This window comes from Acomys russatus, chromosome 15 (assembly GCF_903995435.1).
Source record: "Acomys russatus chromosome 15, mAcoRus1.1, whole genome shotgun sequence".
Classification (NCBI taxonomy): domain Eukaryota; kingdom Metazoa; phylum Chordata; class Mammalia; order Rodentia; family Muridae; genus Acomys; species Acomys russatus.
The window spans coordinates 30,904,548-30,919,806 of NC_067151.1; the positions used below are offsets into that span (position 1 = coordinate 30,904,548).

Below are 15,259 nucleotides of genomic sequence, written 5' to 3' on the forward strand. Positions count from 1 at the left end.
TTGGAGCCACTAGAATTGGAATTACAGATGGTGTGAGCTGAACCTGGGTCCTCTACAGGAGTAGCAAATGCTTTTAATAATTGAGTTATCTCTCTGGCCTCTATCCATTTTCTTTCTTTTTCTTTTTTTTCCAAGACAGGGTTTCTCTGTGTAGTCCTGGCTGTTCTGGACTCACTTTGTAGACCAGATTGACCTTGAACTCTAGAGATTCTCCTGCTTCTGCCTCTCAAGGGCTGGGATTAAAGGTATACACCACCACCGCCCAGCTCATTTTCAAAACCAGGCTATTTGTTTTCTTGCATATGATTTTCTTGTGTGACCTCATGCACTTCGCATATTGAATTCTTGTATGACATATGACTTGCAAATGTTTTCTCCTACTTGTTCATTATTCCTCACTCTGTTGCTTATTTGGCTGTGTGGGAGAAGCCTTTTTACAGTGATACGATAGCAATGTGTTCTGAAATTTTATTTCATACATGTATTAGTTCTGACAGCACTATCGATAAAGGCTTCAGGGTTTCTCTGTAAGGATGTCCTTTGCAACAAGAGGCAGTTTTAGTCCTTATACTCTCAGTCAGATCCCATTTATTTCTTTCTCTTACCCAATTTCTCTACCTAGGACTTCCAGTATGATGTAGAATAGAAGTTAAATTCTTAGAGCCTTCATTTTTTTCCCTCACCTTGGACAAAAGTTCTCAGGTTTTCATCAGCGAGTGTACTGGTAGGTTAGGTTAGTGAGATCCGGCTTGATTATGTTGAGGCTCATGTGGGCTAGAGAGATAGATGTATTGTGTATGCTGAGGCCCATGCGAGTTAGTGTTATGCACCCTGTAGTATGCAGAAGTATATTACTCTTGTGCTCAATTATTTGAGACTTTTTATCACAATGATTTGGATTCAGGTTAAAGTCCTTTCCATCATACTTTAATTTTTTTTTTTTTTTTTTTTTTTTTTTTTTTTTTTTTTTTTTGTAAACGCTTTCTACTACATTTGGTTGTATATGCTGGGCGATCCTTGCTTCTTGGCTTCCCATGGAGACATCCCGTTTGATAATAGTTGTTTTGTTTGTTTGTTTTTGTTTTGTTTTGATGTGCTGTTAAATTTGCTAGTAAGATGGTCCCTTATTTGTGAGTATTTAGATTACAATTTCCCAATCTTTTTTTTTTTTACTTTTTAATAGACATTTTATTTTCAGTAGCACCAACAAAAGTTTATTGATAGTACAATAAACATACTTCAGTCAGCTTTTTCAAGCCCAAAGAGTAAGACCCGAATAACAATTTTTATTTTGCTCCACATAGTACAGACTCCATCCATTTCAGCAGTGGAATTTTAATCCTGAGTGATACTGTTGATTTCTTGTAAGGATAAACACTGATCAGTGACCAAATCCTTCATTTTTGCTATTCAACCATTTTTCTTGATCTTGTTCTCTAATTCCACACAGTCCAGACTGTTCAATGGATGTGTAATAAACTTCGAAAATGAAGGGAAATCTCTTGTTCATTATTTGCCTGAAATCTTGGCTTGAGTTCATCTTCTGAAACAAAAACTAAGCTCCAAAAACACCCACAAGTTCAACTGCTAAACCTCCCTTAAAGATTTTCTTTGCCAGCGGTTCCATGGTTTGAGCCATCCTGAGGCCTCTCCAATTTCCCAATCTTAACATGGTGTTAAGAGTGACACATATTCAGCACACACCAAATACTGACTTTTTGATCTTTTCCAAAGCTAGTGCCAAGCAATACACACCTCTCCCAGTGCCAGACAGGGACAGCAAGACATGATTTCCCATCAGCCACATTGACTGTGACGTCCAGACCCTCTCTTGTAGGTCAGATGTAGTAAGTGCACTTTAGCATACAATATTTCAAACTTGGATGAGTGTGCAGGATGTAATCACATCACAAATTGAGATGTATGCGTATTTGTGATGCTTCTAAAATTTTTATCCACCGGGGATATAATTTATATTCTTACAGAACCTTGTTTGACTTTGGTATCAGGTGAATGTTAGTCCCATAAATAAGTTTTAAAGAATTCCATTTTCTTATTTTTGGGATGAGTTTGAAAGAAGGGGCAGTCATTTGATTGAAGTGGTAGATAGAATTTGCTTATGCAATTACCAGGATGGTATGTATTCTTTACTGCAAAAGTTTGTAAGTATGTTTTTGGGTTTATTGACGATTGCCATAAAGGGCCGTGTCCTCAGAAGTCTTTTATATTCTCTAAGAACATGGTTTTCACTAAATTCTAGTTTTACTTTATGTTCAAAATAAAAACAACACAGCTCCTATGATAAATTTCTCTGTAGTATAGTGTGAGAAAATTATTTGTGTATCATTTTGAGCATCATGTATCTTTCCTTTACATGGCAGTGGCAATGAGGACATGTAATCCATCATCCCTAAGAGGGCTCCTTCAGTAAAATCAGGCATGCATTTCTGATCAGTCTTGTATACTTTCCAAAAAGGAAATTGCAATGTATTTGTATGTGTCCAAATGGCTTCTCTCCTTTGAGGCAGGAGTAACATGGATAAACAAAGAGAAAAAAAGAACAGCTTGTTGTCGTCTTTTCAGTTAGTCTCAGATTTTGTCCGAAGACCATGAGTTCAACTAAGTTCTAAGCTCAACAGCAGAGTAATTTTTCCTATATGATCCAAGAAAATACTTGTATATATAATAAGACTTAACAGCATGAGCATACTTGGATACATGGTAGTAGACTATCATTATGTAAGGTATGTGATTAGATATTACATATATATTTTTCTTCATTATATCTTTTTTTGTTTTGCATTGTTTTTTGAAAATTCTTTATTTTTTGATATTGTAATATAATTATATCACCCCTTCCTCTTCCTCCCTTTAAAATCTCCCACATAATTCTCCTTGCTCTCTTTCAAATTAACGGTATCTTTTAAAATTAATTTTTACATGCATTTATGTATGTACAAAGGCATATGCATTCCTAAATACATAAATACAATCTACTCAGAAATCATGGGTCTTGGAGGAGATCCTCCAATTGTCATTTTACTAAACCTGCACAATTCCCTAACTACACTCTATATATTTGTTTTTCTAGCCACAGATAAGTATACCCATTGGTCATACCAACCATTACTGCTCCTCAGACCTCATCAAGGAACTTATCTTTGCAGTAGACTAAGCCCATTACAGACCAACCATAATTAATCAAAATGCAGAGTTGTGGAGCCCAGTTCCAACAAGAACATCTATAATACAACTCCCACACTTAAGGCTCAGGGACTATTATGGAAGAGGGGGCAGAGAGATTGTAAGAACCAGAGAGTCAGTGACTTTGCTATAACAATGTGTCTCTTAGGAATGTCAGAAGCTGCACCTATAAAGTCTCACCCACATGACTGCCTGAACAAGAGCCAAACAAGGAAACAACAGTAGGAATTTCAGAGTAGACATGGGAAAGATCCTGAGGTCTCAACTCTAGGCAGAGAACTACAGGCAACTGAGGGATGCTGAGAGCATACCAAATGATCAGTCCTGAAATAAACATACATGTAGCATTGTGCAGTTTGCTGGAAACATTGTAACTGAGCTAGTTTGTTCGTAGTTGGTATGCTTACATTTTAAATTGTGTCATAATTCTATCTTGACCCGGTGATTGAAATGCACCCATTTTGCTAAGGTATTTCATTTGTTGTTATATCATTATGTATTCTTTTATGATTCTCTGTAGTCTGTGGTATTGGTTGTCATGTGCCCTTTTCTGTTTTTATTTTTCAGTATTCTTTCTTTCCTTTTCATGAAAAAGTTTGTCAATTTTATTTATGTTTCCAGAAAGCCAACTCCTTGTTACACTGATTTTTTTCCTATTGTTTTCATTATGTCTCTGCTTTAAAATTTTTCTGCATTCTTAGTTATTTCCTTTAACTTTGGACCCAATTTTAAATTTTATTTTATTTTATTAATTTATTCAGATTACAACTCAATTGTTACCCCATCATTTGTATCCTCCTATTATTACCTCCCTCCCACTTTCACCCTATTCTCCTCCCCTAGATCTATGACAGAGGGGGACCTCCTCCCCCACTATGTGGTCATAGGCTATCAAGTCTCATCTTGGTAGCCTGCTTATTCTTTCTTTGAGTGCCACCAGGCCTCCCCACCAAGAAGAGGTGGTCAAATATGGGACACCAGAGTTCATATCTAAGTCAGTCTGTGCTCTCCATATAACTGTGGAGAATGTCCTATTTATTGGTTGGATCAGAGTAGAGGTTTGATGTTTACTGCTTGTATTGTCCTTGGATAGTGCAATAGCTTGAGCAACCCCCCCCTGGGCACCTATCCACCCATCATGATGTTCTTCTTGTAGGTTTCTAGGACCCTCTAGGTCCTTCTATTTCCACATCTCCTATATTTGTCTTACCTAGAGTCCCAGTGGGATGTCCTCACATATATATCCCAATCTCCTGATATGTGAAGACTTTCATGGGACATGCATTTTGGGCTAGTGCCCTATTATAAGTGAGTATATACCATGTGAGTCTTTCTGCTTCTGGGTTAACTCACTCAATATGACCATTTCTAGTTCCAACCATTTGTTTGGACCTAATTTTTGCTTCATTCTATAGTTTCTATAGTCTATAGTTTTCTGTGGTGCAGAATTAGATTGTGTCTTTGGGACTATAAGGCAAGTTTGATGTCCCTTTGACAGAAGTTGGAGTCCTCTGAGAGCCTTGATTGAGAAAAGGCCTCCATAAGATCAGTGTGTAGGCAAACCTCAGGGCCTTTTCATTTCTTTCTTTCTTGTTTTCTTTTTTCATTCTTTTCTTTTTTCTTTTTTTTTCTTTCTTTCTTTCTTTTTTTTTTTTTTTTTTTTTTGAGGCAGGGTTTCCATATGTAGCCTTGGCTGTCCTAGACTTGCTTTGTAGAGCAGGTTGGCCTAGAACTCACAGAGATCTGCCTGTCTCTGCCTCCCAGAGTGCTGGGATCACAGGCGTGTGCCACCATGCCCAGCTGTAGGGCAATTGTAAAATCAATTATTGATGAGAGAGGGTCTATCCCATTGTGGGTCATGCCACCCTGGGCTGGTGGCCCTGCGTTCTGTAAGAAAGCAGGCTGTGCAAGCCATAAAGCAGCACCCCTCTCTGACCTGTACATCAGCTCCTACCTCCAGGTTCCCACGCGGCTTGAGTTTCTGCCTTGGTTTTCCTCAGAGGACTTGGATTCAGAATACGTGAGCAAAATAAACCCTTTCTTCTCCATGCTGCATTTGGTCAATGTGTTTCAGCAAAGCAATAGTAACCCTAACTAAGGTAGGGCTCTCCTTTTCTTCCTCACATAGAAGTCATTGCTAAGCTTTGCAGAGGGACTCTTGCTGCAGCTCTTACATTTTTAAATTTTATTTATTTATTGTATATGAGTACTTTATCTGCAGAAGAGGGCACCAGATCACATTATAGATGGTTGTGAGCCACCATGTGGTTGCTGGGAATTGAACTCAGGACCTCTGAAAGAGCAGGCAGTGCTCTTAACCACTGAGCCATCTCTCCAGCCCAGCTCTTATTATTTTAGAATGTTTGTTTTCACGGTGTCTTGTAGTCTGGAATTTATTTTACTGCTACATTTCTTAATGGTCTTCAGTCCAGGCAGTTGTTACTGCCACATCCTCAAGATGACTGGTTCTCTCCATAGCCACCACTTATACTCACCACATCCCCTCTTCATTTCTCTTGCCTGGTTTTGTTTTTTTTGTTTTTGTTTTTTTTTTTTCATTTTATGATCATTTTATTTTTTTTTTATTTATTTTTTTTTATTAATTTATTCTTGTTACATCTCAATGTTTATCCCATCCCTTGTATCCTCCCATTCCTCCCCCCCCCATTTTCCCATTATTCCCCTCCCCTATGACTGTTCCTGAGGGGGATTACGTCCCCCTATATATTCTCATAGGGTATCAAGTCTCTTCTTGGCTACTTGCTGTCCTTCCTCTGAGTGCCACCAGGTCTCCCCCTCCAGGGGACATGGTCAAAAGTGAGGCACCAGAGTACGTGAGAAAGTCGTATCACACTCTCCACTCAACTGTGGAGAATATTCTGACCATTGGCTAGATCTGGGAAGGGGTTTAAAGTTTACCTCCTGTATTGTCCTTGGCTGGTGCCTTAGTTTGAGCGGGACCCCTGGGCCCAAATCTGCCTATCATATTGTTCTACTTGTAGATTTCTAGGACCCTCTGGATCCTTTTATTTTGCTGTTCTCCCATGCGTCTCTCATTTACAGTCCCAATAGGATGCCTTCCCCTCTGTCCCAGTTTCCTGGTAAGTGAAGGCTTTCATGGGACATGCCCCTTGGGCTAGTATGCAGATATAAGTGAGTATATACCATTTGATTCTTTCTGCTTCTGGGTTAACTCACTCATTATGATCATTTCTAGCTCAATCCATTTATCCACAAATTTCGGGAATTCCTTGTTTTTAATAGCTGAGTAGTATTCCATAGTGTATATGTACCACAGGTTTTGATCTTGGGTTTTGTTTTGTTTTTTTCTTAGAATTTGCAGTTTAAAAACTGCACTTTTAACTTTGGCTCTGATGCTTGCTTAGACTCCTCAGATTGTGTTTTTATTGGCTGATAGATTAATTGACTTTTCTTGTATGTTTATGCGACTGTGTCTGTGAGGGTGTGTGAGCGCACAAGTGCTGTTGCCTTTGGGGGCCAGTAGAGGGCATGGTCCCTGGAGTGGGAGCTGCAGGAGGTTGTGAGGCACCCAAAGTGGTTGTCTGGAAGAACAGTGCGCATTCTTTCTGCTGCGGCATCTCTGCGCTCTCCAGATTGTGTTCTGAAAGACAAATATGATGAAGATGGGCTGTGTTCAAGGGATCTCAGTTCATAGCCTTTAGTGAAATGGCTGTAAACAGTGATGGGAGGAGAAGCGTTTAGAAATTTGAATCCTTTGTTCATTCCCTCTCTCTCTCTCTCTCTCTCTCTCTCTCTCTCTCTCTCTCTCACACACACACACACACACACACACACACACACACACACACACATACACACACACACACAGAGGGAGGGGTGAGGGAGGTGAAGAGGGAAAGAGGGAGGGGAAAAGGGAGAAAGAAAGAACATTTCAAAAATATTTCCTGAGGTAAGAGATCCTTCATTCCAAAAGCAAATATTGAATTGTTTATTTATTTTTTTTAAATCTATAAAAAAAATAACAATATGTCAGAGAGTGGTGCCAGAAACGTTCTGATAGAGAGAGATATCCAAATCATGTGACAGACATGAATGCATCTGTGATCAATTATAGGATATGATGAACTAAGTGACAGCTAACATTCTATGGCAATAGAGGAAGAAGTGAATTACCAATAAAGGTAAGAGAAGGCAGGTCACTGGGGCGTGGTGGGTTCTTTCTAGTCCTCTGAACTAGAAAAGGGGTCCTGAGGGAGGCACTGCTAAGCAACTGTGCCTGGGAAGAGAGGAGCCATTGCCTGGGAGGACAGGTCCTTTCTCAGAATATTATTCCATTGGCAACCATGTAGCCCTGGAAGTTAAATCACATAAGGACTTATACAGAAAGAAAAAAAAAGTCATTAGCACTCTAGCTTCTTGCAGCCTGTTTTAGAATGAAAAAAAAAAATCTATTGCTATTCAACATTTTCTATTTAGGCTTCTACATTGCCACCAGATTAGTTTACCTAAAATGCAAGTCCAGCCATAGCAGTTTGCTCTTAGAGAGTCAAGGACGGCACCACACAGGTCAGAGCACTAGCTCCCAGGCTGAGGAGGTCCGTGCTGGCCACAGCAGTCCCTTGAATGGCACAGAGATTTCTTTCACCCTGTGGTATTTTAGTCTCACAGGAAAAAACACTGATTTGCAGCAGCTTTCTGGTTGGAGCATGCTAATTCCCTAGCAATACTAGGTGTGGCAGCATGGACAAGTCTTATTTAATACTGAAAGTCAAGACCCCTTCACATCATACCTGCTTCTGGTGGCAAGAGGGTCTTCTGCAACTGCGCTGAGTAGACACTAACACTTGTCTTCTGTGTCAGACTGAAATAGCGTTAAAATCATTTAAATGGCATTAAAATCATTTAAAATGATAATTTCTGCTTTAATGTGCATGAAGCTGACAGTTCTTACAGGATATTATTCTCTTTATTAGCATTGCTGCAAACTCTGAAAAAATGCCATATATTTGGAAGACGAAGAGAAGCTTGCTCACTGTGAGGAGGATTGAAATTCTATAGGACAGGAATGCTTTGGAGAGCTTTGACTGTTCTTTTTTCTTTTTCTTTTCTTTTTCTCTTTCTTTTTTTTTGGTTTTGTTGTTGTTGTTTGTTTTGGTTTTTTTTGGTTTTGTTTTTTTTTTTTAATTTTATTTTATTTTATTTTTTTTTTTATTAATTTATTCTTGTTACATCTCAATGTTTATCCCATCCCTTGTATCCTCCCATTCCTCCCCCGCCCCATTTTCCCATTATTCCCCTCCCCTATGACTGTTCCTGAGGGGGATTACGTCCCCCTATATATTCTCATAGGGTATCAAGTCTCTACTTGGCTACTTGCTGTCCTTCCTCTGAGTGCCACCAGGTCACCCCCTCCAGGGGACATGGTCAAATGTGAGGCACCAGAGTACGTGAGAAAGTCGTATCACACTCTCCACTCAACTGTGGAGAATATTCTGACCATTGGCTAGATCTCTGCATACTAGCCCAAGGGGCATGTCCCACAAAAGCCTTCACTTACCAGGAAACTGGGACAGAGGGGAAGGCATCCAATTGGGACTCTAAATGAGAGACGCATGGGAGAACAGCAAAATAAAAGGATCCAGAGGGTCCTAGAAATCTACAAGTAGAACAATATGATAGGCAGATTTGGGCCCAGGGGTCCCGCTCAAACTAAGGCACCAGCCAAGGACAATACAGGAGGTAAACTTGTTTTGTTTTTCAAGACAGGGTTTCTCTGTGTGTAGCCTTGGCTGTCCTGGATTTGCTTTTTAGACCAGGTTGGCCTCGAACTTACAGTGATCTACCTGCCTCTGCCCCCTGAGTGCTGGGATTAAAGGCATGCACCACCATGCCAGGCCACTCTTGGATTTTGAAGTATCTCAAAACTTCAGGTAATTCATGTAAAATTTCAACATAATATCCTATAAATTGCCCTTACTTTGGGTGAATTTTCTTCTTGCACAACTAAAGCCACATCATACAGTTGGGTTCTTTCTTCTCAGTGCTTAGCTCGCACCGTGCACACTCTACCCAGCCACTCCTTGCTCCATGGCAGTCCACTGTCGCCATGCTATAATTTATCTGTGGGTAGCACTGCTGGTGGCATTGCGTGTTTTCCTTGTGGTAAATAGGACCGCTATGAGGTATATGTGTCTTTTTAGGATGATGCACATGTAAGATTTTTGCTTAGTGTTTAGTCTGAAGTGGAATTTTCTCAATTGTATACACTATGCAGCCTGTAGGTTTTGCCAAACCATGCCCCAAAACCATTCAACCCAGTTCCACTTCCACTGGGCAGCCCTCAATGTCTTCTGAGTCATCTTCTGCTGACCCTGCTTCTCAGTCCAGCCATTCTGGTAGGTGTGATTGAATCGTGTGGTGGTTTTAATTGCATCCCATTCTTGATTAAAGGAGTTGAGAAACCAGGCATGTACGTGCTGAAGACATTTAAACGTCTCCCACTTCAGTTCGCGGCTAGCATTCCATGTTGGGCTACTACCATATTGTTGGTGCTGTTGGTTTCCTTCATCTTGTGTATTTCTTGATTTTGTTGAGTTGGTATACTAGTCTTTCTTTTGTGGCTTCTAATGTCCTTCAATTGGAGCTGTTCCTTTCACATTATTTCTTAAAACACGCCTTCATTTTATTGTGCAGTGCTCTGCTGCCTGTTCCCTTAGCGAAATTGGCTAGCGTTCAATTGAGAACCATTTTACTTTGATTGACATTCCTCTTTTGGCTCATGCCATCTTGCATATTTGCTTTTTGCACAGCTCTGTGTGTGTGTGTGTGTGTGTGTGTGTGTGTGTGTGTGTGTGTAGGAGTGCATGCTGACTATGAACACATGTTCATAGTCCAGAGGAGGATGTGTCCAGTGTTCTCCTCGGTGCCTTTCTGTCTCAGGTTTTCAGTTAGGCTCTTTCATTGAACCTGAAATGCTGTGCTTCAGCTAGGCTGGGTGGTCAGCAAGCTCCAGTATCCTCCTGCCCGTACCTCCTTCATGCTAGTTCTACAGGGTAGCCTGCAGTCACATCTGGCTTTTGTGTGTGTGTGTGTGTGTGTGTGGATTCTGGGATCTGAACGTAGGCCTTTATGCTTTCTCAGAAGTGCTCTTATGCAGAGAACCTTCCCCCAACCACTATTTAAATATTTTTATTTTACTAATTTCAATTTATATTTACACAATAATAATTTTTTGTTGTCTTGGTTGCCATACAGGCAAACAACCTACTTGTTCTAGGTGAATTCTCATTTTCGTATTTATTGAAAGCAAATTAAAACAAACTTTTTGGTTTGTCCCCATGCACTCCTTCTGATTATTATATTATTTCTTGTTGGTTTTGGACTTAAGCAAGGTCATGTAGCTTTACGTTTCAGGTACATCTTATTGTTTCTTGCTGTTCCATGCTTCTGTCCGGGACCATTCCCTCTCTGCTTGAAGAGAAGTCTGAGGAGCTTTCAAAGGTCCATAGAAAACATACTCCCTCCCGCCTTTGTCTTTGTAGGAAGCCTCTCTTGGTTCTTCACGTGTTGGAGAATAAGTGCAAAGGGAGCTGAGTAACGTCAGTCACTTGTGTTTTGTTTTTCTTCCCTTTTCTGCTTAAACGTCATCTAATTTGAAGAATTGTTTCTCGTATCTTGGGTTTCATTTGTTTTATTTATAACTGTCAGCTTTATTGTTGCTTCTTTGGAGATAAAACGTGTTTTTCCTAGGGTTATAAATGAGATATTTTTCCTTCTTGTCCTGTGCATATTAATGTGGTCTAATGTCATATTTCATACACATTTATAGGATTATCAATTTAATTATGTTTTATGGATTCTTACCTTTTAATTATTCTGTCATTTATTTTTTGCAGCTAATTTTCTTCCTCTACTTATCTCCTTTATTATTTTCCTCCAGGTTTTCATGCAGGATTCCTTCCCAACATAGGGTGTCTGTGCTCACTGTGGTCTGTAGTCTCTAGCTTTTCTTTGTGTTAGTTTTTTTTTAATGAATCACCTTTATTACATATCAATTCACGTATTTGTTATTTGTATGGAAATATTGTCCCCAAATTTAGCAATTTAAAGCAACAAGTATTTGTGATTTCACAATATTTCAGATGGTTAGAAATCTTTGAAAATCTTCGTTGGGTGGTTATTCTTTGGGGTCTTTATAAAAGGTCACATGTAAGATGTTAGCTAGTAGTGCAGTCACCTAAAGGCTTGACTAGGCCTAAATGACCTATCTAAACTATGACTCCTTCACTATTTGCCTAGGATAGTTACTGGTATTAAACACAATAAAAAATAAAATAAAAATTCATGTCCTAGCTAACCTTTCTGTCTCAGGGTGGACGGTCATTTTGGACACACAGATGCAAGTTGATGAAAATCTCAGTATTCTACTCATGGATAGCAGAAGGCCTCCATTCTTCTCGTAGAACTGTTCATAGGATGAAAGCCAATTCACTCTACAACGGAGGCAGAAGTAACACAAAGAGGATTAGAACATTCCTGAATGTTTTTCATGAAGGTGAGTGTACATTCAATTCCAAAGAACATACAACATATGCAGATTGAAATTGTCTTTGTAACTTAGTATCCAAAGCAATAGATGGTTACACCTGCCATATCCTATTGACCGTACAGACGATATTCTTTGGAAGAAAATTACACAGGGTGTAGCTACGAGGGGCCAGGAGCCATTGGGAATTAGCTTTGTAGCTGATGTCACAGATAACAAATGTTGAACTTGGACTGGCGAGAAAAACCAGCAAGTAAAGGTACTTGCTGATGAGCCAGAACACCTGAGTTTAGTCCTCACTCAGGAGCCACAGTGTTGGAGAGGGTCGACTACTAGTGGCTGCTCTCTAACCTCTACAGGTACACTGTGCTGTGCATAGCTTCCTGCACCATGCTCTTTGTGTTAGCACTTACGCTTCATTTTCCCACACAGTGTCACTCCTCGAGGCTTTCTCTACCTCTTACTCCTACATTCATAAGCAAAGAGGTTTTATTAGTTCTTTTAGAATTTCATGAGTCATATCTACGCTTCTCTCAGTTCCTCCCAGACCCACGCTTCCTTCCCTTCCCACCCATCATCCCAATTTGCACTGCCCATACACTCTTGGATGTGTGGACTTCTCCTGGAGTGTAAAGAAACTGACTCTTCCTCTCCCAACAGCTTTCCATGGCTGGAAGCTCCCGGGGTCAGCACGGGGCCTCATGCCCACCTCCTCTTTTCATTCAAGGATGTGATCTGGTTTGAGCTTGCACAGGGCTTGTGCATGCTGTCACAACCACTGTGAGCTCACATGTACAGCTGCCCTGCAGTGTCCAGCAGGTGCAGTTTCCTGTGCTCATCCATTGCCTCTGGTTCTTGCAGTGTTTTGGCTTCCTCTTCTGCATGGCTATTGAGCCTTGTGTGGAAGAAGTGTAATACAGGTGTTCCATTTAGTGATAAGGGTTCAGAATTTTTAAATCGTCTGCACCTTGGCCAGTTGTGGTCTTTATATTAATCACTATTTACTACAAACTAGAAGCTTCTGTGATAAGGATCGAGAGATGAATCTGGGTATAACAATAATTCACAAGGAGTTGGGTTAATACTATGTCCATTCAACAGAATAATAACAGTAAACTTTCTAATAGGGCCTATGATCGACCTAGCCACAAATTCCTGGTCCAACAGGGGCATCAGGTAGAAGTTTCATCTTGTGGAGCAGGAATTCAATCCAATCAGAAAGTACTGAGCTCATTTTCTTTTTAAAAAATGTACAGATGTGAAAAATCATCGGTCAATTTTTAGCATTTTGACAATTGTAAAGAAAACAGGAATGATTTTTCATAGATAATACTTTGTTTTAAAATAAAAACATTATTTATGTTTTACTTTTTAACTTGTGTTTATTTGTGCTCTTAATATGTTTTCCTTAGTAGTAGGGAGTTAAATCATGGGTGCATAGTAAGTAAGAATTTCTTGCTTGTACAGATCTATGCTATCAACAAGTGGGTCATTTTTGCTACAGCCAACTGTGAGCTATTCCCTCAGATCCAGCAGCCACTCTCCAACTGTACCTAATATCCTGAGGAGGGATGCTATATGACAATTCAGCCCCCTGCCCAGGCTCTTCCTTGACCCCCAAGAAATTCAGTGGGCACCAAGAGCAACCAGCCAATGCCAGAGACAACCAGATGGCTAAATGCCAGTGTAAGATCACAATCAACAAAAGGTAGGGCAATATGGTACCACTCAAACCCAGTTCCCTCTTCAAGGAGCCCTGGATACCCTAACATAACTGAAACACAAGAAAATGACCTTAAATCCATGCTTATGAAAAATGTTAGAGGCCTTTAACGATGAAATGAATAAAATCCTGATTTATTTTAGAAATTAAAGAAATACAGAAAAATACAATAAAACAAATAGAGCCCTTTAAAGAGGAAATTAATAAGTCGCTAAAAAGAAACACATGAAAATACAAACAAACAGGTGAAGGAAATGAATAAAATGTATCAACACCTGAAAATGGGAATAGAAACAATAAAGAAAACACAGACTGAGGATCTTGGAGATAGAAAACTTAGGGAAGAAAGCAAGAACTACAGAGGTAAGCATCATCAATAGAATACAATAGATGCAGGAAAGGATCTCAGGTCTAGATGATACAATTGAAGAAATTGATATATCTGTTAAAGAAAATGTTAAATCTAAAAAATTCCTGACACAAAACAGCTAATAAATCAAAGACACTATGAAAAAGATGAAACCTAACACTAATAATAGAAAAAAGAGAAGATTCCCAGAACCAAGGCCCATAAAATATTTTCAACAAAATCGTAGAAGAAAATTGCTTAACCTACAGAAAGAGATGGCTATAAACATAAAAGAGGTCTACAGAACACCAAATAGATCAGACAGAAAAGAAAATATTCCTGCCACACACTAATCAAAACAATATACACCAAGTCTATAGCCAACAAGAAACTAAATGGAGAGAAACTTAAAACAATTCCATGGAAATCAGAAACAAGACAAGGCTGCCCACTTTCTCGTTATCTCTTCAATATAGTACTTAAAGTGCTACCTGGACTAATAAGCCAACTAAAGGAGATCAAGGGGATATAAATCAGAAAAGAAGACATCAAAGTATTGCTATTCACAGGTGATATGACAGTATACAAACAAAAGTGACCTCCAAAACAACTTTAACAAAGTGGCTAGATACAAGATTAACTCAAAAAAAGTCAGTAGCCCTTCCTTTTGTATACAAATAACAAACATGCTGAGAAAGAAATTAAGGAAACAATATCCTTCACAATAGCCACAAATAATGTAAAGTATCTTGGTGTAACTAACCAAGCAAGTGAAAGACCTATATGACAAGAACTTGGAGTCTCTGAAGAAAGAAATTAAAGAAGATATCAGAAGATGAAAATATCTTTCATGTTCATGGATCAGTAGGATTAACACAATAAAAATGGTCATCTTACTAAAAGAAATCCACAGCGTCATGCAATTCCCATCAAAATACCAACATAATTCTTTACAGAGCTTGAAAGAATAATTCTTACTTCATATAGAAAAACAAAAAAACCCCACAATAGCTAAAATAAATCATGTACAATAAATGAACTTCTGGAGGTATCCCCACCCCTGATTTCAAGCTGTCCTGCAAGCAACAGTAATAAAAACTACTTAGTACTAGCATAGAAACAGACTGGTGGGTCAATGGAATCGAATTTAAGAACCAGAAATAAATCCACACACCTATGGACACTTGGTTTTTGACAAAGAAGCAAAAGCCATACAATGGAAAAAAAGATAGCATCTTCAATAAATGGTGCTGCTCTGGTGGATGTCTACATGTAGAAAAATACAAATAGATCTATGTTTATCACCCTGAACTAAACTTAAGTCCTCAACTCAAAGACCTCAACACAAAACCAGACACACTAAATCTATTAGAAGAGAAAATGAGGATCAACCTTGAACTCATTGGCACAGGAGACAACTTCCTAAACAGAAAACCGACAGCTCAGGCGCTAAGAT

General features: G+C 39.2%; 1 pseudogene; it reads right to left on the reverse strand.

Moving 5' to 3' along the window:
• Nucleotides 1–1,381: 1,381 nt before the first annotated feature.
• Nucleotides 1,382–1,639, reverse strand: LOC127199661 (protein CEBPZOS-like; annotated as a pseudogene).
• Nucleotides 1,640–15,259: the final 13,620 nt, after the last annotated feature.